At 32.7% G+C, this 23,233-nt stretch overlaps 1 protein-coding gene across 1 annotated transcript in view; it reads left to right on the forward strand.

The window, feature by feature from the left end:
* Ntan1 (N-terminal amidohydrolase 1) overlaps positions 1-23,233 on the forward strand; it is a 50,798-nt gene that overhangs the window by 8,382 nt on the left and 19,183 nt on the right. Inside the window, exon 4 of the mRNA XM_083085009.1 lies at positions 18,101-18,230. The gene's annotated coding sequence lies outside the window, so the exon portion shown is untranslated. The remainder of the gene's footprint in view (positions 1-18,100; positions 18,231-23,233) is intronic.

Below are 23,233 nucleotides of genomic sequence, written 5' to 3' on the forward strand. Positions count from 1 at the left end.
CGAATGATTAGAAAAAAAGTGTCCGTCATTAGGATCGGCAATGGATGGCGTGGGCTAATCTCGTTATGTTGCGCTGTGGAATTTTACAATTGCGCAGTCATTTGTTTTAAGACCGCTTAATGGGATGGGACAATCAGCACTGTAATCAATATTTTTTATCTTTCTCTGTTTTTATATAGATACACACATACGCTGTATTATTTCGTCTTTCGAATTTATGTCTTCCATCATCATCAACAGTACGTGTCTCGGTTTTTTTTTGTTTATAAAAGCAATTGATTACTAGTATTCAATAGCAATTTTCAAATTTTTATACAGTGAATCAAATTTATAAGATTATATTGCGCATCGAGAGAAATTTGTAAATTTTTAAATTGCAAGAATTCTTTTCTTTTGCGTCTTCTTAAAGATTATGATAAAAATCTTTAAATATCCCGATTATTAAGACGCATAAAATTAGCCCCTAATATTAGAAATAATTTTTTTTCATGATTCGATTGCACGTTATTTGGAATGCACTTCTTTTATTTTCATCTGCACACTTTTAATAATAAAGTTATTCAAAAAAAACTTTTACCCCACGTTAGCCATCAATTTGTACAAAAATAGTTTTCAATTATTTCTAATATTGAGGGGCGTCTCGATTATTAAGTTATAAATTAAAATCGCATTTATTATAAAAAAAATTTTATTATATAAAATGTATTATAAATTTTTAAATATCAAACATAATTTTATTTCACTATTCTCTTGCACTGGTCAATTAAATTTTATGTCGTGAATGTCGCATAAATTCACATTAATAATAATGAACGAATGCGCACAGTTGAGTGACACAAATTATACACAATCGCTATAGTCGGATATTGCATAAAAAATAGTATTGCAGCTGCCATTTTTTATAACATCTATCATTGATATTAGTACCAAGGTAACCGCTCCTTTCCGTACGTTATATCCGCAACTCCTTGTGCAATTTTCCCTCAAGCATCTTTAAGAGGCTAATGCGCGTGTTTTTTTTTTTGCGCATTATTTACACAGGTAATGCATATAAGTTACGGCAATATAAAATGTAAAATATTCTTGCAAAATATGTGTCATATTTCATGCAGAGAAGATAATATAAAATATATTCATGTATGAATTTTTTACAGATACATATACATATATATTCAGTAGCATATATTTTTAATTGAATTTTGTTTAGCTAAGAACGGTTAAAGAAATTATTAAATTTAATGCAAAAATACAGGAGGGCATCGCACGCTCGTAATAAATCTCGATAGTGAGGATGCGCGATAGTCGGGGTTAGGTCCTTTTCCTCACGGCCCCCTCGAGAGGACGATAACTCGTGTTAATTTGACAGTTAATTAGCGCCGATTGGATCGATCGTATAGCCCGTGATGCACTTCCGCGATTAGCATTTTTTTTTCTCAGAACTGCCCGCTGCGTTTGCTTTGCTGTTTGCGACTCGCTATTAATTCCGCTCCGCAATGAGTATATTGTAAAGACATATGCTTAATGTCATACATCTATATACATCGAGCTCATGCGCGGATTCGAAGAAAAGTCATCATTGTTTTAAAAATCAAAATTAAGCATTTAGAAGATAAATTTTTGCAACTTGAAAATTTATTATAAATTTCTCTTCTTTCTTAGGTTTTCGTATCATTAATTTATATATTTATTCTTATAAATTTATTTTTAATTATATTATTTTAATTATATCATTAATTTATATTTATTCTTATAAATTTATTCTTATAAATTTATTCTTATAAATTTATTTTTAATTATATTATTAAAGTTTACTATTCTATTTTTATTTGTAATAGATCTCGATAAAACTTTTTGATATCATGATGAAAAGTCGTTGTCTTACATTTTATTCCAAAGGCAAAAACTTAAAATATTAAAAAAAATTATTTAGTAGAGCGTATTTATTTCTCAACATAATTTTACTTGAAATAATCTCTTTGTGTTTATATTAATGAATAGTAAAATTATTCCTCTTGCAAAACACAATACGAAAGAAACGAGAATTTATTATGATAAACGGGACTCTCAGCGCTAATGCTCTTTAATTAATAAAGTTAAATCGCCTTATCTCGCATTTCGTCGGCAAATTTATTCGCTCGACGATGCACACGGGATTGCGAGATTTCTTCGATATGGCACGCACCGCATGAAACCGCGCGTTGTAGCAATCCTGAAAACTTCCGTCATCGCCCGCGGCGAATATTAAGAATGTCGTTGATTAATCCCGCGTTGCTTTTTTTCTTTCATTTTTGCGCTCTACCGTTCTATAAATAAAAGACACACAAGGTATACCGCGCGGTGCTTGAACCCCGATGGTGGGTGTGCATCTCTCTACGCGATTCTCCATTTCTCCTCTCGTTCCTCGTCGCGTCTTCCATGAGAAAGCGCTCCGAGAGGAAAGCAACGATTGCGGTCACGATCATCGGAATTTCTGATCGGAGAAATTCTTAGATTATGAGAATGGATCAACGTGAAACAATGTTAGAATACGAGATGCGCTTATTAACTTTCGCAAACCTCTTCTTCGAATGTTATATAAATTTAATTCTATTACAAATCCATGCTACAAAATGCATTATTCATTTTAATCCGTAATATATTTTTAAATATGAATTAGAAAACATTCAAGTAAATATTCAAGTATTAATTATGCATGATTTATCTAAAATCTTGATGCGATTGTCGGAAATGGAGACATTAATGAATAAATAAAACACTGGTGTTATAAAATGTTTGAATATTAAAAACGCAGAAATAAAAATGTTTAATAAAACCAAATTGTTTAATACTTTATTATTATGTATTGTTATTTTATAACAATTACAATTTATTTATATCTGATGATGCACAATTTAATCTGATACATGACTAAAATTAATTTTCTTCCAACATCTATATGACGATAAACATCTTTATTTTATTTATCGATCCGGTAAACGTGGATATTACGGTGATTGACGTTAACAAATGATACTCATCACTCTGAAGATTAGTGTCGGCAATTCGATGATTATAAGCTTCGTTTGTTTTCGGACATAATTTGGATTGATAGCTTATTTATGTTTAATGTCAATTCGACTGAAATTATGCTGAAATTGAAGTAATGTAATACTATTTATTTTTTATATTTCATAATTTAATTAAATTAATTAAATTAAATTAATTTAAGTATCATATTTGTATAATTACTACATATTATAATCAATTCGAAATAAAATTTTATTTTATTTTCGAAAATTAAATTAAAATTGTAGCAATTTAATTTTTTAAACTTCAAATTATTAAATTCTAAAAGCATAATTTTAAGAGCACATTAGACAATCATCGTGTTGAACTTTTAGTTATATAGATTAACAAGCGCCGGTTGATTAAAAATTTTTTATATCGACGAATTATTTTATGAGACTACAGACATTCTCACAAAATTGTATGAAAATTGGAGTGATTATAGCAGTGATTAAAAAAATTGATTTATCGTTCTTTGGCGCTACATTCCGATGATAATTACGTGATGAAGAGGCATCGAGAGGTAGTGGAGTGCGTATATGAAAAATAAAATATTTGCCGTCCAGCCGTTAACCGGCGTTCATTTACAAATTGTCATTATTTTCCACGTGATTCAATGTTGACCTAACCCCGCTGGCCACCCATAGACGTTTGTCAAAAGTTCAATCTTTCAAATTGATTTATGATTGTTCTCATAAACGTATGCCAAACCGGTTCGGATCTTTAGAATGCTTTAGTCGGCCTGAAAGTTGATAATTATCGATTTCCTGATTTATCCATGTCCTGCCTTCTCCTATAGAAATTCACAAGATTACGGTGATATGTAAATAACCTATAATTGTCAATGAGAAAAAATTCTCTAGTGTCCTGCATTTATCGTTTTTATAAAGCAACGACGCGAGTGTCGGATTAAATTGCAACTCGGAATCTCTGGAGGATAATAAAACGATTCCTCGCGAGAGCCTCCCAACTCCCGTCAAATCACGGCTATTACTTTCTGATCACCCTGTACATCCGTGTTTTTATTCGAGCATTCACTTCTACCCTGCGCGCGCGATCATGTTTTTATTCGTGCGCACGTAGAGCCGGTCCACGTGCACGGGCTCTCGCATATACACCGTGCGCTTGTACAGGGGACGGTAATGAACCGGGTTGCTAGCTTGCGCGCGCGCGCGAGCGCACACGCGTGTATGCAAAGTTAGAGTCCGCGTCGTATATATATTTAAGAGCACGTACATGCACGCACACATATCCGCGGCAGAACGTGCGAGACGGTGCACATGTAGATGCGATACAAGACGAGGCTCCAGGCGCGGTCAGATTAATGAAACTCATGCGAGCAGCGGCTCTCAAATAGCATTGCCCACGGACACTCGAGAAGGAACTCGTGACTATCTTCCTCTGATTTTCGAGAAACTTCCGTTGCATCTGTATCTCGAAGTGGAAGAGAGAGGGATGAATATTTTTTATTCAAAATTTTCTTTATCAGATTCGAGAAGGCATGCTTTCAATTTAAATGTATATCTGAAAGAAAATAATGAAAAAAATTTAATTTTAAGAAAAAAAATTAAATTTATTTAATTAATATTAATATTAATATTAATATAATAATGAATTAATATTAATATAATAATGAATTAATATTAATATAATAATGAAAAAAAATTTTATTTTGAGATAAATTGTTAAATTAAATTTTGAGATAATTTTGTTAAAGATAATTTAATTTCGTATATGTATCTTTTTTTAAACATTTATTTTGTCTCTTTTTAGACTTTTAAAAATTTTAATGAAATGCAACGTCGGGATATTTTATATGTATTTTAATTTTTATCTATATATTTTTTATTCCTGTTTAGGACGCTAAAGAAACTAATCCGAAATATGCAAAATACATAAATGCACTCTGTGGCACAAACGACTGATGCAGTTACATGAGCTATGCATCAATTTCCTGTAACTCCTGTGTAGCATTTAGAAAAAAGTTAAATGGACAGGTATCTTCGCGATGTAGAAAGCATGGTGGTCGTTACAAATGTGCACACTATAAGCGGTAAACATACGCTGCGCGATGCGCGAAAATAGCGCGAAAGGACCGCGTGGCGCGTAGACTCTATTATTGTCTATCATGTCTCACGCGTCCATTCTCGATGATGTGTTACGTGCAAACGCGCCGCTTTAGCTCGTCCGAAACTGACCGGTAATTGTAATTCAAATCCGTCCGAGAACCGCCGTTACACACTCACGCTGTTGTCGGCGTTAAATCACGCCGCTGCTGGACGGCGCAAGGATTCGAGATGTTCCGGGAACGTCATTATCCTGCCGCCTCCTTGCGAAACGTTTCGATGAAACGCGAAAATTACAGGTGTGTCGTGGCAATCGCGATTAAAGTGCATCGATATCTGTGAAAAGTGACGGAAATAGCCCTAACGTGGAGAAAGTTATCTTCATCGTCGCTCAAACAATTTAATAGTCGCCATAATAATTATTATATACAAAACTGATACACTATAGATATTTACAAGTTTTGAATATTCAAAAAATTTATGAATAAAAAATAAATAAATAAATACAATAAATAAATAAATAAATAAATAATAAATTAAAATAAATATATATTATTCATAAATTTTTTCATAATTTCTTTTTGATGCATAAAATTCTCTTGAGATTTTTAATGGGATCTTTACGATATATAATTATTTTCGTATTTATTTTCTTTGATATATTTATTGATTTTTAGACTCGATATAAAAATAAGTTGTTTCAATTTTGAGGTGATTCTGCTTTTTCAATTATAACAAGTCTTTTCTTATACCGTCGTAAATTTATACTAGCATACATATGGACGCCTCTACAGGTATAACTGTATACTTTCACGTGGCCGCCGACTTTAATCGGAAGGTACTTAACCGAACCTAGTATAGAATTATAACCAATACCTCCTATTCCCATACTTGGTTGCTCGCTTGGAGAGTTTCCCACGACTTTGCACTATTCCTACCTGACGTTTCTTAACGGAAGACAGACATTTGCGAGCGAAAGAGATACGAATTTTCGAATTTTATCTAAACCAGGTCAACATGAAGTGCTGGAAGCATAAGTTTCACCGAGAAATAATGAATTTTTTTACTGTCGCGCGATGTTCTCATCAGCATCACTAAAAAGTGATCAACTTTCTTGCCATTTCGACACGATATAGTCTGTTACATGCATGCACACATTTTTATTTAAATTTACGATATTATTATAAGAAGTACATATTGGAACAAGTATATTGGAAGAAGTCGAAATACTTGTTAGCGGAAGGAAATAGGAAAGAAAGTCGCAGTCAAAGGTCAAGAAATTAAAGTCTTTATGATTCGCGAAATTGAAATCTCATAAATTGAAAATCTTGTAAATCGAGTAAAATAAAAAAAACCATATAATACAACGATATTTTATCTACATCATTTTGCTAAAGTATAGTACTTATATAAAACTCGTTATAAAGCTTTATGAATGAATGACAATTCGTTTTTAACGATGTTTCGCTTTTATTTCATTTCGTCGTGACTTGAAGCGCATCTCGAGGATACTTTCTAATGGCAATATATTGTCGTAATACTTCTGCTAAATAATTATTACTTGTACTAGTAACGTAGTTTTATTACTCGTTTAGTTGAGTAACCTACTACCGATTAACCATTATTATAAATATATTGGCGCTTTATCATTGAAAATACTATTTCTGCCTTGTTGTGCTGTAATTTGGCTGAATTTACATCCGTAATGATCAATATTTAGATTTTCTAATTCGAATAATAATTAAATATTTGTTAATAATAATTATTAATAGTTATGTCAACATGTTAATTATGTTAATATTAACTATCTTGGAGAGAGAGAGAGAAAGAAAGATGTGTGATAATAATTTATTATATGGGCAAAATTGGAATCAAATTCTCTTCAATTCAAACAGATTCGAATTTTGTGTTTATATCTCAAAGATTATGCAAACAAAAAATCGACGATTCAAACTCGAATTTAAATTGCAGTGATTTTCGATTTCTTATAATATTATTATATTTTATATGCGAAAAATGTGCAAACAATTGTAAAATCACGAGCGAGCGAATCCTTCATATTTTTCTCTCGATATGCATTTTTTCAAGTTGGAATTCTGATGAATTCTGATGAAGCGAAAACGAAAGAGGATTAAACCACGTGGAACGCCCTCGATCAGGAGGTCTTCTGCATCAACGAAAGGGCGAGCTCTCTCTCTCTCTCTCTCTTTCTCTCTCTCTCTCCCGGCGTTTTAAATTTTCTTAGGTTGGTTAAGCTTAAACTGAGCTAAGACGCTGTTAAAGAGAGGGTGTTAACCTCTTTCGCTGGTTCTCCTGCGATAGACCCTCGACGTCGATCTCTCTCAACGGTACGCCATCGTTTTCCGTAACGTTTCAATTTGATATGAGAAGTTCCGTCACTTCCTCGTTGTCTGTTGCGCCGGCATCGTGAATTGCCGTATATTTTACAGGCCCCGATCACTTTGATCGGCGGACGTCTCTCTCTCGAGGTTGGATGTACTCGGAAGCGCAGTGGAATAGGCTACCGCACCGAGTAATTGCGAGTAACTCTGACTCTTACCTCTCATTTGCGAATCTGACATGAAACAAAGTATCGTGAGATACGAAGAAGATACGGGGAATTAATTTTTAGATTAAGACAAAATACGACAAGTTGCACGGAATTACGTAAAATAAAATAAGCATGAAGGAAACAAAAGAGTCTCGTTTCGATAAATTTATTTATAAATTCTTTTAACATAAAAATTAACAAGTTTCCAAATTTTTCATCTTACTGATATTTAGAAATTTTTTGAATAATTTATTAGAAAATAAACTTCATTCTCTTTTATATTTATTGTCTTGTTTTATTGCATTTATATTTGAATCGGATCAGCTGTTGTTCGTCCTTTTTCATAAAAGAGAATGGATTTTATCTAGCATTTTATTATTTAGAGTGCAAATAAATACTCTGTGTACATTTTTTTGCAATTGTCTATCTGAAACGATTTAAGACGAAGCAAATCTCCACTCTTTAATCGTATTTAATGATTGGCTCTTTATGCTCATGTTGCAATTCGAATATGTTCGCGTGCATGCTACTTTGCGGCAATTGACAGGTTCTTAGATAAAGACTTTCGATAACATTACAGACTCGTGTTTCTCTCTATCCGCTTGCTCACGAAGATCGATAATGTGTCGCGATCGAAGATGAAAACGATGATATTTCGATGAATTTGATGAAGTAATGTCCGGCGTGCACGCGTGTCTTTTTGCTGCTTGTAAACATGATGATTCACTGATGTCGCAAGAGAATTCGCCTTTTTGCCTTTTGAAAATTTCCCGCCGTCAATATGCATCGTTAAATTTAAATAGCTTAAAGAGTTTTTAAACTTCTAATACTTGTGTCGATAAAAGATATATAATTGGTATAAGAAAATATTTTACCAAATTGTGTGAGAATTAAATAATTGAATTTTTATTTAAAAATTTTATATTATACAAAACTTGTGTTAAAAAATTCTTTCGACATCTTGGGAGGATATCTTCGCCTTCAAATTTTAACACAAATTATTATTTTTCATTAATATTAAGATATCTTATAAGTCTGTATCTTTTAATTTTTTTTGTCTTTTCTTTCAAAATTCTTAACTTTGTATTAGGAATTTTAATACATCTTCCATAATCACGCGAGATCTGTACATTCTCGAAAAAATCGGAAATTTTTGAGTATCGCAAACAATTTACGTTATCTGCAACTGAATAGTCGAAATTTTAAGCGCAATGCATGGAATCTCGTGTACCGATTTCCACGTCCCGCATTTGGCATATCAAGGGATTCTACTTCAGACTAGGTTAATCCGGTTGGTTACGGAGAATCGAGGCGCAGAGAGAGATAGAGAGAAACTTATATATCTAGAAGGCACAAGAGAGCTTCTCTCTTTCCCGTGTATGTAACGTAGAGCATGCGAAACAAACGATTATGTATCCGCGCACGTATCCCTTCGCGAGATTAGTATAATGAATATATATAAACCATATGATCGTACAGCATTAGATTTTATTAGCCACAACAAATTACCACGCTATATATCCCGATGACTATTAAAATCCTTTCGTAGAAGAAACGAAATTCGATTCATTTTAATTGCGATTATGTTTATTAAAGGATTTTATTCGTTTGAAAAGTTTGTTTAATGAAATATTCCTTTTCCTAGTAAATAATTGCGTTTACTGAAATTTTCTATATTTTTAGATTGCAATCTTTCGTTTGATTTAATTTTAATTTCATGTTGATTTATTATTCTTGCGCTCCCAAATTGTTGAAATTTCTATTTATATATTTTTCTCTAATGAAATTAGATTTTTCTAATTCGACTGCACATTATATTACAAAAATGACTATGATATTTTATTTTTCTCTAACTTATGATTTATAAACATATTGGAGCGTACTATAAAACAAATAAAATAATTTCAAGCTTGTGTGATGCGAAGTTATGTAGCTATCATTCCAATTAAATGCCTTTGGTACGAGATAGAATGCGGCGGTTTCATTTGCTCTCATAGATACAAGGCTCTCTAACACGGCTCCGTGAATTGCCAGAGTACGCACGTGTGTGCGTGCCACGTGGAAATTACATTGATGCGATGCGCGCGCGCAGACAGAGAATCCACGCGGAATGCAGATCAAGGTTAAAAAATACATGGCACCTGGATGCTGCATGTCGGTGTATATCGGTGAAAGTCACGTGATTCGTGCTATGTAGAAACAAACAATGTAAATAAAATTCCGAAATATAAATTTAATTGCATCATCTTATTCATTATATGATTTTAGAAAAGAGAGAAATATTTTTTATGAGCCATTAAAAATTATTAATATTATTCTCATAAGCATTTATAATTGTTTTTGAATATAATACATATAATTTTTTATTTATTATATCAGTATTATAAATAACATTAATTTATATAAATTTATATAATTTATATAAATATAATATATTGATTTATTATCATTTATTATTATTATTATTATTATTGATTATTTGATGGGAAAATCAATTTATATATTATATATAGCGATTGTTCGCACCAAAAAATATATACACGCATGATGATGGATGTATTTTTAATTGAATATTTATTATTGGAAACGTGTATATTAATACTTTGTGTGATCACACATTCGAATATTTGACTGGAAACTTGAATGTCTCGAATGGCCTTGTTTCTAGCATACATAAACTAGGTACGTAAAGTGGGACGTGGAATGCAATTGCGGCTTTAATTATTCACTGACCTGTGAATTTCGCCGTTTAAGCCTACTACTTTTTGAGAGGGCTGATGATATACTTGCACGAGACACAAGTTGTAAGTGCATCCTGTATATATTATAGTAAACCGCGTTTACACTACCCTATCTTAAGTGTGCAAGGTTCGCTCGGGAGTTACCGCAAGAGTTCGTATCGTATGCATTAATCTTTATTGTATAAACTTCGCGTACCTAATAATTTCACGTTGCAATTTGCCGCGTGAAGATGCACAAGTATAATCATGTCTTGCACTTTGCGATACTGCAACATGTGCATTATGTTTATATGTGTATACGTTATCTTTAAACGGATAAGATCATTTCTTTTTCGATTATATGTATACGTCTATATAAAACTTTTTATTCTTATGCGACAATCAATTTAATTTGATCAATATATATTAATATCTATAGTATTTGATATCTTATATTGGGGAGGGGGGGTTATATCGTAGTACATTTAATTCTAAGCTTTTGAGTTTAGTATTTACTTAATATTTGATATTTAATTTATTAATATTTAATATTAAATTTAAAATTTTATTGATATATTAATAGCAATATATTTCTTGCGTCAGTAAAACTATTTGCTATTTTGAAGGGATTTATTATATATTAAAACACAAAAAAAAATGAGGAAATTTTATCGATTAGATTTGATATGAAAAAAATGCTAACAAAATATGGAAAAACTTAGTTAATTTTATATGTTATTTCATTTAAATATATTTTTTCTACGATATATCCATCTCATGTTTTCATTTCGTTATAATTCATATACGTAGCTCATTTTTTCGTGATCGTATCGATAACGAACAGATCTTTTAACGTAAAATTCCAGCGATTAACCATCATCGCCATTGTAATTATCTAGCTGTGTATTAAATATTGCTGAATGAAGATCGTTAATTTCGAACATCTCGGCAATGATTTTCATTTCTCATGACGGACAAACGAGTGGCCATCGCGAGTGCATCCATCCCGCGGGTAAAATCCACACCCACGCGCGATCTCGCAAACGTCGCTACGTGTACTCGATGCTTTGATAGGCTCCATACTATGTACATATATATATATATATATATATATATACACACACACACACACACACACATACACATTGAATGTATATACATACATATACAATGTATATACATACGAGTGCGCTTCGTCGTACTTCGCGTTCGGTATATATGCGAGTGATGCACGTATGTACATGGATGTGTATTGGGAGACCTGGCAACTGGACTTCCCCCGGGGGCCCACATAAATCAGAAACTCAGGTTCAGGCCTAGCCCGAAGCACGGCCAAGCCAGAAATTTAGATGCACCGGGTGTCCCCGAAGTAATTTCCCCGCGAAGAGAGCGAGAGGCCCGTGGAATTGGAAATTAGGGTGGAACCTCGATGTCTGCTTCGGACGATAATTTTAACGCGCGCTTGTCGCCGACTGTAAATCAACCAAAAGGGTTAAATATATCCAATAGAGTCTCGTGCGATGGATACTGCAAATTTTTTTGTACATCTCGTTTCTTGCGAGGAATAAATACCGCCAGTTGCATGCTAAATTAAAGCTAGAGTATCGATCCTCTGAGATATTAATAATTATTAATTTATATAATTTAATTAATTAATTTAATATTTGATATAATTGCATTTGATATTTATTAATTAATATTTGTTATATATCAATAATTGTTGTAGTTGAATGATGTTAATTTTCAGGATGCAATTAAAAATTTTTAGCAAAACAATTAAAAAAAAAAAACTTTATTTATTCTAATATTAATATTTATAAATAAATGCAAACTCTCTTAATTAAATATTATAGATGCAATGAGTCTCTCTTTTTCTCTCTGGCTTTTGTGCGTATCTTTGTTTTGCTCATAATGCAAAAGAGATTGCTTAAACATGTCCAACCACAGTTCTCACATTTCCGTCTGGCTTTCCCGCGTAATTTCACTTTCATCCATGTTTTATGCCCGGTGTTTTGGTTTTAACCGCAAATCGCAATATCGATATCGTGGCGATCTCTACTTCAATTTCACACGGCATTGATCGGCGAACGAGAGAAAGAGCGTTATGGATTTACGCTACAATAAAAACTCTTTGAGCGTGACGAAAAATAGTTTCTTGCCGATAATGTTCAGTCGAGTCGCGTAATATCATCCATTTATGAGTTTAATACAGTTTATAAGTTCTAATAATTATAAATCAACAAAAATGATAGTAATAAAAAGAGTATTATTTCACACACACGTATACAGGGTGTCGGGGCAATCTCTTCCCAAAAAAGCTCTTGTAGCTTACCTCGAGAGCTTTTCAAAACACTATAATAAAGTATTTTTTCATTGAGTACTTTTCGAATTACGGGGCTTGAAATAATCTCTTAATTTTACATAAACCATAAAATATCTAAAAATATTCATTTTTCGATTATCTTAGCTTAATACTTTTATGTACAAAATAATGAGAGGAATCAATTGGTGTAGGGTCTCGAGGTAAGCTACAATAGCTTTTTTTGGGAAGAGATTGCTCTGACACCCTGTATATAATATTGATCCTTCGTACAATAATTTTGTATCATTATCATACAACTCTTTATTAAAACAAGAAAGATATACAAAATGTCATCGTAAATGTTCTTCGTATCTACTTCTAATAAAGTTGAGATAAATTGTTCGATAAAAAAAACTCCATTGCTCTAAATCGCGAATTATTGATTATTTCCCAGCGAAATTTTACGCAACAGATATCTCGTGCAACAAGATGTACAAACGAGTTCCGCGAGCGCGTAACATTCGAAAGATAACGTAGATATACGTACACTCTCGGGGAATATATCCAACGTATCGAAAGAAACGACGGGCGCATTCTACGTTTGCCACAATGCACGGCTGCCGCATTCTCGCCGTCTATCCTCTCGAGCGGATACCGTTACGTTAGGTATTGCCTATAAATTTAATTGTCTCGTGATTTCATTGTCCCGTCGCGAACCTTAATTCCCAGAGTATCTATCGAAAAAATCCGTACCCTCTCTTATAATTGTCATATTGGTGCCCTGCAACGAAGCTTCAGGATCGATTAAAGCTTTCGCCGGCAGTTCATTCGCTAAAAGGCCGCCTGTTCATCCCAGAGTTTCTCTATCTTCGAGAAGCGACTCTCAATGCTAAATTCTTCGATAAACAGTATTGATTTACCGGATATTTTTTGCCATTTTCAATAATAAAGTTATCGAGGATACTCAATGTCAGTTTGACAGTTCGAACGTTCGTAATTTTAGCTTTATCCAATATAAATTTTTCTCTTGTCGAACTTTCTTATTTTATTATCGTCTCATTTCTTTATTTTTCTCCATTACATTCGTAGACGATATTCGATAAAATCAAGTAAACGTGAACATAAAAAAATATAAGACAAATTGTGTAATCTATTCTATTTATTTATTGTCAAGGCATGTACTCTCTGTAAACTTCCAATATACCCCTTTATTTATTCACTCATCATTCTTACTAGATGCATGTTTGCCGGGTTTTATATGCCAGTCATTCTCTTCTTTAAACATTGCGATTGTTGCACAAGCAGCCATTGCACTTTATATAATTATATTGTATCCATATCATTCTTCTGATGATACATCTGAGCAAAAACTCGATCGTTTAAATTTATGATCGCGTGATTTAGCGAGTATAATGAAGAATGGATCACCGTATCTCGGCATTATTCTCGGAGAGAGAAGTTCATCAGCAAAATCGAAGAGGTCCGCTTGGTTTTTTTTTTTTTTTTTTTCGCGATCGCGGGCGACTTTCGATTTCGACTGCGCGCGCGAACGCATCGGAATGGGACGGACGCGAGAAAAAGGGAAGAGAAAAATAAGAATGGAGTAGACCCGGAAGGGCCATCTCATCTTCCGCGAATTTGCCGGGCCACTGACTTCTTGGTCCATTGCATAACGTTCCTCCTGTCGGAAGGCGACACCGCCTGTCGGCTCTCCGGATGAGAGCCACTGGAACGTGGTGTGTACCGGTTGTTCCACTCGTGGAATGCGGCTCGTCGCGTTGTGTGCGTGTCGCGCACACACACACGCAGTCCTGTAAATGACACCAGCGGCGCTTGAATTTCCTTTAATTCACGCGGGAGGAGGAGGGGCATGTCCAATTCTATTTTTGGAACAATAATTTATGAGAAAATAAAGCGATTTTCCTTTGATAATAATTTTCTAGCTACTTAGCAAATCACGCATATGTTGCAATTGTAGGAATACGAGTCAGCGCCAATATGCCATCAACTGCATGTGCACTCGTATAGACACACGTATATAGACGAGCGAAAGGGATGACTACGCACGTGTGCATCTTTAACGTGTGCCGCGGACACAAATATATTGTTATTATTGTTTACGAATGCATTTCTGCGCGCGCGACGCCCGATGTACTTATGTTAAGAAAGCATTGTTTGTATTTCATTGCCTATGCATCTTTGCGTAATTGCAATACCGCAGCCACCGTACCAACCAGTGCGACGATCCTTAATTCTAAATAATAGACGAGACACTACATAAACGAGAATGTCGAATTTTTCGATAAAGGATAAGAATATTTTTACAAAATTTATCAAACGGAAAGATAGAATGACAAGTAAGAAAATTTAAACGAAAATTTAATTAGATGCGTATGGAGAAAGTAGAAAGATATTCTCTATTTACATACTTGAATAATAATAAATAATTAATAATTACATACTTGAATAATAATAAATAATTAATAATTACATACTTCAATAATAATAAATAATAATAAATAATTTTAACCATAGCAGAATTTCAAACATCGCTTCATTTGTCCAGAAATAAAATAGAATTTAATAAAATTTCTATTATGACGTACATATTTCATATATATAAGGCTTTCAGAAATCTAAAGCATTCAGTAAAAATCAGTTTGTCTTTGATTTTTTAAGATATAGAATAGGATAGAATAATAGTAAAAATTGTTGCAGAAATATGCAATATATACGTGTGCAAACATGTAAATAGGAGATTTAATTAATCGTTAAAAAGATTGAAAAATAGAGCGATCTTGAATCGTAATTTTTCCATAAAAATTCATATGATTACAATCTTTTTGCATGCATTATTAATCCGATATATTAAGCGATGTTTCGATTATACCGTTCTCGATGAATTTTCCGATGCGCATTAATCAATGATGATGTCGCAATTTTGGTTAGAATTTTTTTTTTATTCGATTATGCACTCATATTCTCTTATAAATGTAACTCTATGCTGGTATAATCGACGATAGAAATTAAATCTTATGTACCAGTTATATATAAATTATCCGGTAACGTGTCCTCGGACGCTAAATAAAGAATGATTATTCAACTGATCATAGACTCGGGTAAAAGGTACCGACTGGCACTATTATCAATAAATTGCGCATGAAATATTTCGCGAATGCGTCTTGCAGGTTCTAATTAATTTTGCTCTAATTATTACATTCAGCATCACATTACTCATCAGCAATATTATGTGTCAGAATTGTTGATTATAATACATACAGTTTAATATATAGTATAATATACAGTCGATTTTTTTTGGCGAAAATTTTTACATTTTTAAAACGTAAAACTATTAGCAATCCTATAATTTTTAATCTGAAGACTTTTATATCATTTAAATTAAGAAAAGAAATAAAAAATAATATTTCACGTAATTTTATTAGTAAATATTTTTTATGATATGTAATATGTTTCTCTTACATTTTATTTACATTTTCAATTTAATCCGAAAAATCTGATTTCTGGTCTTAATTCTATCATGTTTTTGGCCGAGAGAATAATTTACGAGATGTCTTCATATCATTAAAATTATCAGATTTTGATCACGCTTTAAAACTAATTTTCTCTGCGACAATTTTTATACAAAACGATCACTACGATTACAGTGAGTGTACAATGACGATGTTACTTATACGTAGCTGCTTACAAACAATCGAAGGAAGTCGTCTCTCATAAATATTACAGCGGCAAATCTCGACAGTCGGTTGCGGCCACTGTATGCAAATTCAATCGCCGCGTCGTTCTGTTGCTTATCCTTAGTGCCGAGTTTTATTCGAGCACCCGATATAAGCAATCCTTGTATAGACCAAGACCTCTTCGACAGATTCTGCAGTATAAATAAAATGCTTTTTATTGAATCAGCAATTGAAGCATTATACGAAAATCACGTAGAATAATTAACGTGAAATTGATTTTTGTGTGAAAAACAACAAGCTTCACCAGGTGGACGAACAAGAAAACGATATAAAACGAAGGATTTAAAGCGTTTTCAACGATTCCCCATGATAAAATAAAGGAAACCAAGCAGTCTCGAGTGCAGCTTGCGACTTTTGACACGAGTATTTTGGCAAATTTACGATTTCCTTAACAGTAAAAATTCAGAAGAAATTTAATTAGCATATTTACATATTAATTAGGATATTTACATATGCAAGAAGGTTCGAATTAATAAGTGCTTTGATTCCTAAATATTTGAATTTTTCATAATTTTTTGTTTTAACATATTTACTATTGTAAAAATGATATTTATATTTATCTAAAATATTATATAAAAATAGATTTTTTAGAGAAATATATTATACATAATAAAATACAGGATGTATCTGAAATGATGCACTAAACTTTAGGAGCGTATTTTAGAGGTCAAAATAAGACTTTTTTTTCTTATGAACATGGGTCCGCAAATGAACCCCCTTCCGAGCTAGAGGCCCCTAAAGTTTGGGGAAAAAATTAAAAATTGGCTGTATTTCAGAAAAAAAAAAAAAAAGGTTTTGACGTTACCTATCATCTTCTCTTGAGAGATAAATAAATTTGCGTTGCGAGTGTTTGGTCAATTTCACACATTTTCGAATTTTAGCTTGGGGGGGGGGGTAATACAAAGTTAATCGGAAGAAACACAATACGTTAATATTGATAAGATTAAATCATTAAGATGTTTGACACTGATTTTTTCGATCGAAAAGTTATCAACGAAAATTATCTAAATAAAAAGTTATCAAATTAACATATTGCAATTTGCACCTGCCGACATTTTAAGGTAGCTGCATCATCTTTGAGAAATGTATAAAATTCTATTATAAATGTAATCATTATGAGATTCTCGGAATTGTTGATTTTTCAAGTCCCCGAATGAAACGAAACTTTCGTAATTAAAGTAATATATAAATGTCAAGATAAAAAAAGGCACGCTTGGTTTTTCTGAAGCAAATAATCAGTGATAAGTATATTATCGATACGTACATATCAAACTATAAAAGTATCGAAGAGGCAAATTCATTGCCGACATTTATCTCTCGTAATCACTGAATGATAACCAGATTTGAGATAAATGATATATGATCTCGCTTATCGCTCTCTCCTCACGGTTCTCGTAATTACGACATTTGTCAACTACTGTGTGTGAGCTATATTATAATACCAAGTTCTCTACATATATTACATATTACAATCTTTTACGATATGTGTGATGGAGAAATATACATATACATCTTGTAATAGAAAAAATATCATATTATAGTGACACATTTATTACTCGCTCTTTACGCTCTAATGATCTGTTTTACATTTTAAAAGCCTGTATACTCATATGCAATTTTCCTGAATCATTCTAACTATCTCGACGTGTCAATTGTTTCAGCGGCATCCTGCGGTGCACGTGGTAGCGCGGCAGACGCGCGGCCGAAGAAGAGGCGGAAGTGCTCGTTGACGATGGCGGCGGGAACGTGCCAATTCGCCTGAGGTGACAGACATCCGCAGAAATCCATAAGGTAAGTGCTCTCCGATTTTCTCTACGCATACATACCTTGTGCCACCGTCTAATCACACTCGCGCGAGATCGGACGCGTCATTATATTAAGATTTCAAGAGATACGAGAAATAAATTAGCGGATAAGAGAGCGGAAACCGGTGAAACGGGCTCTGAGATAAATCGCGTGGCGGAAGACGAAGACCTACGAGAGATAAGGAGGAAGAAGAAGGGGTGGCAGCGGGAGAGGAAAGCAGGTCGCGTTTTTCAGGATCGCTCGGCGAGTCAGACTCGCCTCTATCCCGATAGTTTCCAATAGCGAATGAAGATAAGCGCCTTCGTGAAGACACCGACCTCGACTAAGGAAAGAGGGAGAGAGAGAGAGAGACAAAGAGAGAGGTGCATACTTGGCTTCCGCGATTAAGATGTGCGACGAGACACCCATGAATTTCACCCCGATACATATCTAATTCAGTATTGTCGTCGTCGATAATCTGCTCACTCTTTTTTTCGCGAGGAAACCACATATTAGCTGCATCGAATGAAGACATTAACAATCAATGGAAAAAGATATGTAATATTACAGTTATTTTTTTTCAAATGTACTTATTGATTTAACAATTAATTTTATTAAAAAAATTAACAGAGAAAGAATTGCTTTGATTAAAATAATCCTACGTCGATTATTTAACAATTAACGATTTTTCGGAAATATTGTGATATAAGATCGTCATGTTTAATTTCACAGCAAACTTTTCCGCCAAAATTTAAGTATGTAAGCAACTTTTACGACAGAAATTTAATACTTTATTATGACACTTAATATTATTTTTATAACGAAAATGAGATTAGCGAGCACAAAGTCTCTAGTAGATTGCGTCAAAATCATAAAAATAAAAAAAAAATTTATCTTCCGCGGCTTGAATATATCGCGGAGCTTCCGGATCAATCGGCATCATACAGCTTTGTCGTTACATATGAATAATAATTGCTCAGTGTATCTCGACATTCGCATGCGGCATGAGAAATTATATTGACACATTTCTTTGCGGAGTTCGCGCAAAACACGAGTGAAACTGATAATTCATATATTAAATTAAGCGAGAGAATGTTTTTCTTAGATATATATGCTTCGATAAGATAAATTGCAAATCGAGCAATATTAATGTTCTCATTCTCGAAAGCAACTGATATTAAATGTAGATGATAGTTAAAATAAAACGTATAGTTTATTAAACATTTTATTTTTTATATAGTTTATTGTATATTTCATTTTTTGTACATGTTTATACAAAATTGAATTATCGATTCAAATAATATATTTATCGATAATAATTAATTATAATTAATTATATCTTTCTCTATTCAAAATTGATTCATAATTTCGACTTACAAAGATGAGAACACTTTCTCAAATATTTTCATATACAAGTAAAAAATTGCGCTCTATTATAATTAAATATATATAATTATATATTAAATTATTACTATTATATATTAAATTAATTCTAACACGAATGTTTTATGTTTTAACTGAACGTGAAACATCATCTATTTGTGTGAATGCATCTGAGATCTATTTAATCTTAGCGCGATATAAAAGTTTCAAAAGAGCTTTCTGGGTGCACCTCCGTGGCCCTTTGACCATCGACCATCGAGAGTAACCTTCCACGGTATGCATGGGCCTCGTTTATCGCGAGGCCGTAACTTATGCGTCACCCGTTATCTGGGCGCGCTTATTATGCATGTTATCGTCTCCCCCTTCGACGAAGGGAGAACCATAAATTTAATAGTCCCTGGTGTGTGGAAGAGGTTCCTTCGGTATGAAAATCCGGATCGACCCTCCGGGACTCGATTCCTGCTTCACTCGCTTTTCTCTCTCTTGAATTTCATAATTTCCAAATTTACACTTGTGACATAAATATCTGTCAAAATTTATAATGTATATGTTTTTTTTTTAACAACGTAATTCGAGTGTATGCATTTAATTTAATTGTTATAAGATTTTTTTAATTTTTACTCACGGCGCGTTTTATTTTTTCAAACAATATTTTCGTAATATATACCTTGTTTAGATACATTAATTTAATTTAATATTAATATTGTTGATCGCTGAGAATAATTATCAGTTAAAAATAATTTCTCACGATAAACGAAGATATTTCAAGCTGCAGTTCGTGTGACGTGAGTTCGTCGGCAAAACTATTATCACGTTCCATTATTTGTATCGGAGAAGCAGTTGCAGCCTCCATCACAGAGAGTGGAAAATTTCGCGTCGATCGTGGAATGAAAAACAGATAAATTATTGCGAGCGGTGGCGGGCGCTGTATTTACGCGGAATATGAGGAAGCAAAATAAGAAATCGACCGAGAAATCAAATCATCCGTCGCGATAACGATGACGCCGAGCAACAAAGAGGACGTCATCTGTCAGATCGTCTTATCGTTGACGGAATTCTCGATTATTGCGAGTGCGATGGCGGCTGATTTTTCATTGCCTGACGCACTTCCGGCTCAGTAATCGAGATTTCTCAACCCTTTAGCGTTCGTTTTATTTGATGCGTTTCGCTCTACTTCGCAATCAAATCTCGAGACATATATAAACATTTTAATGAAAGATGCATACATTAATATCACATATGTATGGTGATTCAATCTATTTCCGTAGAATGTCCCAGATTTAAAGAAAATATTCTTGAAGTCAGTGATTGATCTTTCTGTAGAAAATTCTACGAAATTTATATTTTTAGAAAATTATTGTGTGATGAAAATTTTTTAAATTTGCATCAAATATCTCAGCAATTATATTTTAGATAAGAAAGAGTCCGGTTAGCTAAGAAATAATTTTTGTTATTTATTTATTTATCATACAATTTTACAAATTTTCTGCATATATTTTTCTACAAAGATTTATAAACCAATCCTTCCTACAGAAAAAATTTCTTTATTACAAATACAATATACCAAATTTTCTAATTATAAATAATAAAAAAAATTTAAGAATGTATTAAAATTAAGTTTTAAGTGTTCATGCAAACGTTATACTTCGTACAATTTTTTCAGTGTGTTTTACATTTTTAACACAAAATATTTTAATTAATATTTTAATATTACAATATCTAAAACTTATAAAAATATTAAAATTCAATATTGTAGAAAATTAAAAAAAAATAGAAACTTTGTGAACATTTTTGTAAAGAATGAAAGATTATGATATTACCTGGGACATTCTGTACAGCCAGATAAAATATTAGAATATAACGAAATTGTCTTTTTGCGAGTCACGTATTGTATGTTATAAATCGATGTTGATTGGCCAGTAAAATCGTAGCAACCGTACCGATTGGCCGATGCAGCCGTCGTGCATCGATAATGAACACGTACGTTTTTTTAATTAACCTGCGCTTAGAACGTAATATATTCTCCTCATCTTTTTTCATTGTTTGCATGACGTAAACGATTTCCTATATAAATTGAACTTAAAATATATAAGTGATTTTAAACCATTTTCTCTCTGGAAATGTAATCTTTTTCTCATAAAAATTATCAATTTTTTTCAATCAGTAATTTTATTTACTTATTGCTTATGTTGAAATATTTTTCTCGCGATTGATATAATGTAAAAAAGGAAAATACATAGACAATATAATGAGCGCTATGCAAAATGAAAAACTTGCGAAATATTTTAATTGGTAACACACATATGAATCGATATTATATTTAATAATTTATATATTAATATCTTCTCTCTCTATTCATACTTTTGATTTATACGTTTGAATAAATCAACTGCAATGGTCTTGAGTAGAAACTGTTCTTCCTCTATTATGGGAAGGAATGCAAGTGGTCAATAAACGTAAGAAAGACAGGGGTCCATTGATGATGAGACATGTGCCTACCAACGAAAAAGAGAGTTTGCCGGATCGACGCCAGGTCGAACGGATAAAGGCATTATTGTCGATTGTTCTTTCAGTAGACTGAGAGATAAAAACACAACGAGCGACTTCCGCTAATCGAACATTGGCGAACGACGCCAGGTTTTTCGCAGTTTCGAGCGTGAGTGAGTGAGTTTCTGAATCATTTGATTAATTTTAAACGTGGTGAACATTAAATTTTTGATTTTAAACGCGCATAAAATATGTGATTATATGATATTAATAATTATTTATAGATGTCATTATATATTTGGTCATATATAAATTAACGAAACGAGGAGACAGTCTATAATATAAATTTCATTACAAGAAGAAACAATTAATACACGAAAATAATGGATATATTTCATATCCGAAATTTAAAGTTGAAAATATATTGTTAATTTTTAATATTCTTTGCATCTTTATCAATATTTTATAATTTATATATATACATTTTATGACAATGACATTTAATAGACATTTTGTCGAATGAATTTTTGCATAAGACCATCATATCCATGCTATAGTCCGTGTTACATACGCGCTTAGTGATTAATTAACCGGTTTAATTAGACGCCTAATTACCACCAGATACGGATCTCCATCGGGATAATCAAGCTCGAGAACTGCGACATGTATGTATTATATAGCGAGGTATAGCAATGTCCGATATGTGTGAGGAAATCTCTCAGTTATATATATAGTTACATTCTCGTTTCAAGACACAAAAGAGGGCATTTTAACGCGCATTAAAATTTCCGCAGCATCCTATTCGCGATCATTATTCACACTTTATTAAACGTAAAATTTTCACGCGATCAACACGCTGCACCTGATTGCAAAAGGCACGGGTTTAAATTAAAGCGCTTTTTAAATTCTTTTTAGAGTCTTTTTTCAATGTCAGATTTATTAATAAAGACATGTAAGAGAGAAATATCAGAACTCTGGATTTTAATTTTGAAATTAATCCAACAATAATCTGACACTTTAATTGTTAAATAGGGATTTATTAAGTCTTGTTTATTTATATATATTAAATTACGCACATATTATTGATTAATAGAATGTAATATCCAAACATATCCTCGTGATATAAATTCTGCCCCATT

The sequence above is a fragment of the Camponotus vicinus genome, unplaced genomic scaffold, assembly GCF_025532165.1.
Source record: "Camponotus vicinus isolate PSW18456_S1 unplaced genomic scaffold, iyCamVici1.0 SCAF_12, whole genome shotgun sequence".
Classification (NCBI taxonomy): Eukaryota; Metazoa; Arthropoda; class Insecta; order Hymenoptera; family Formicidae; genus Camponotus; species Camponotus vicinus.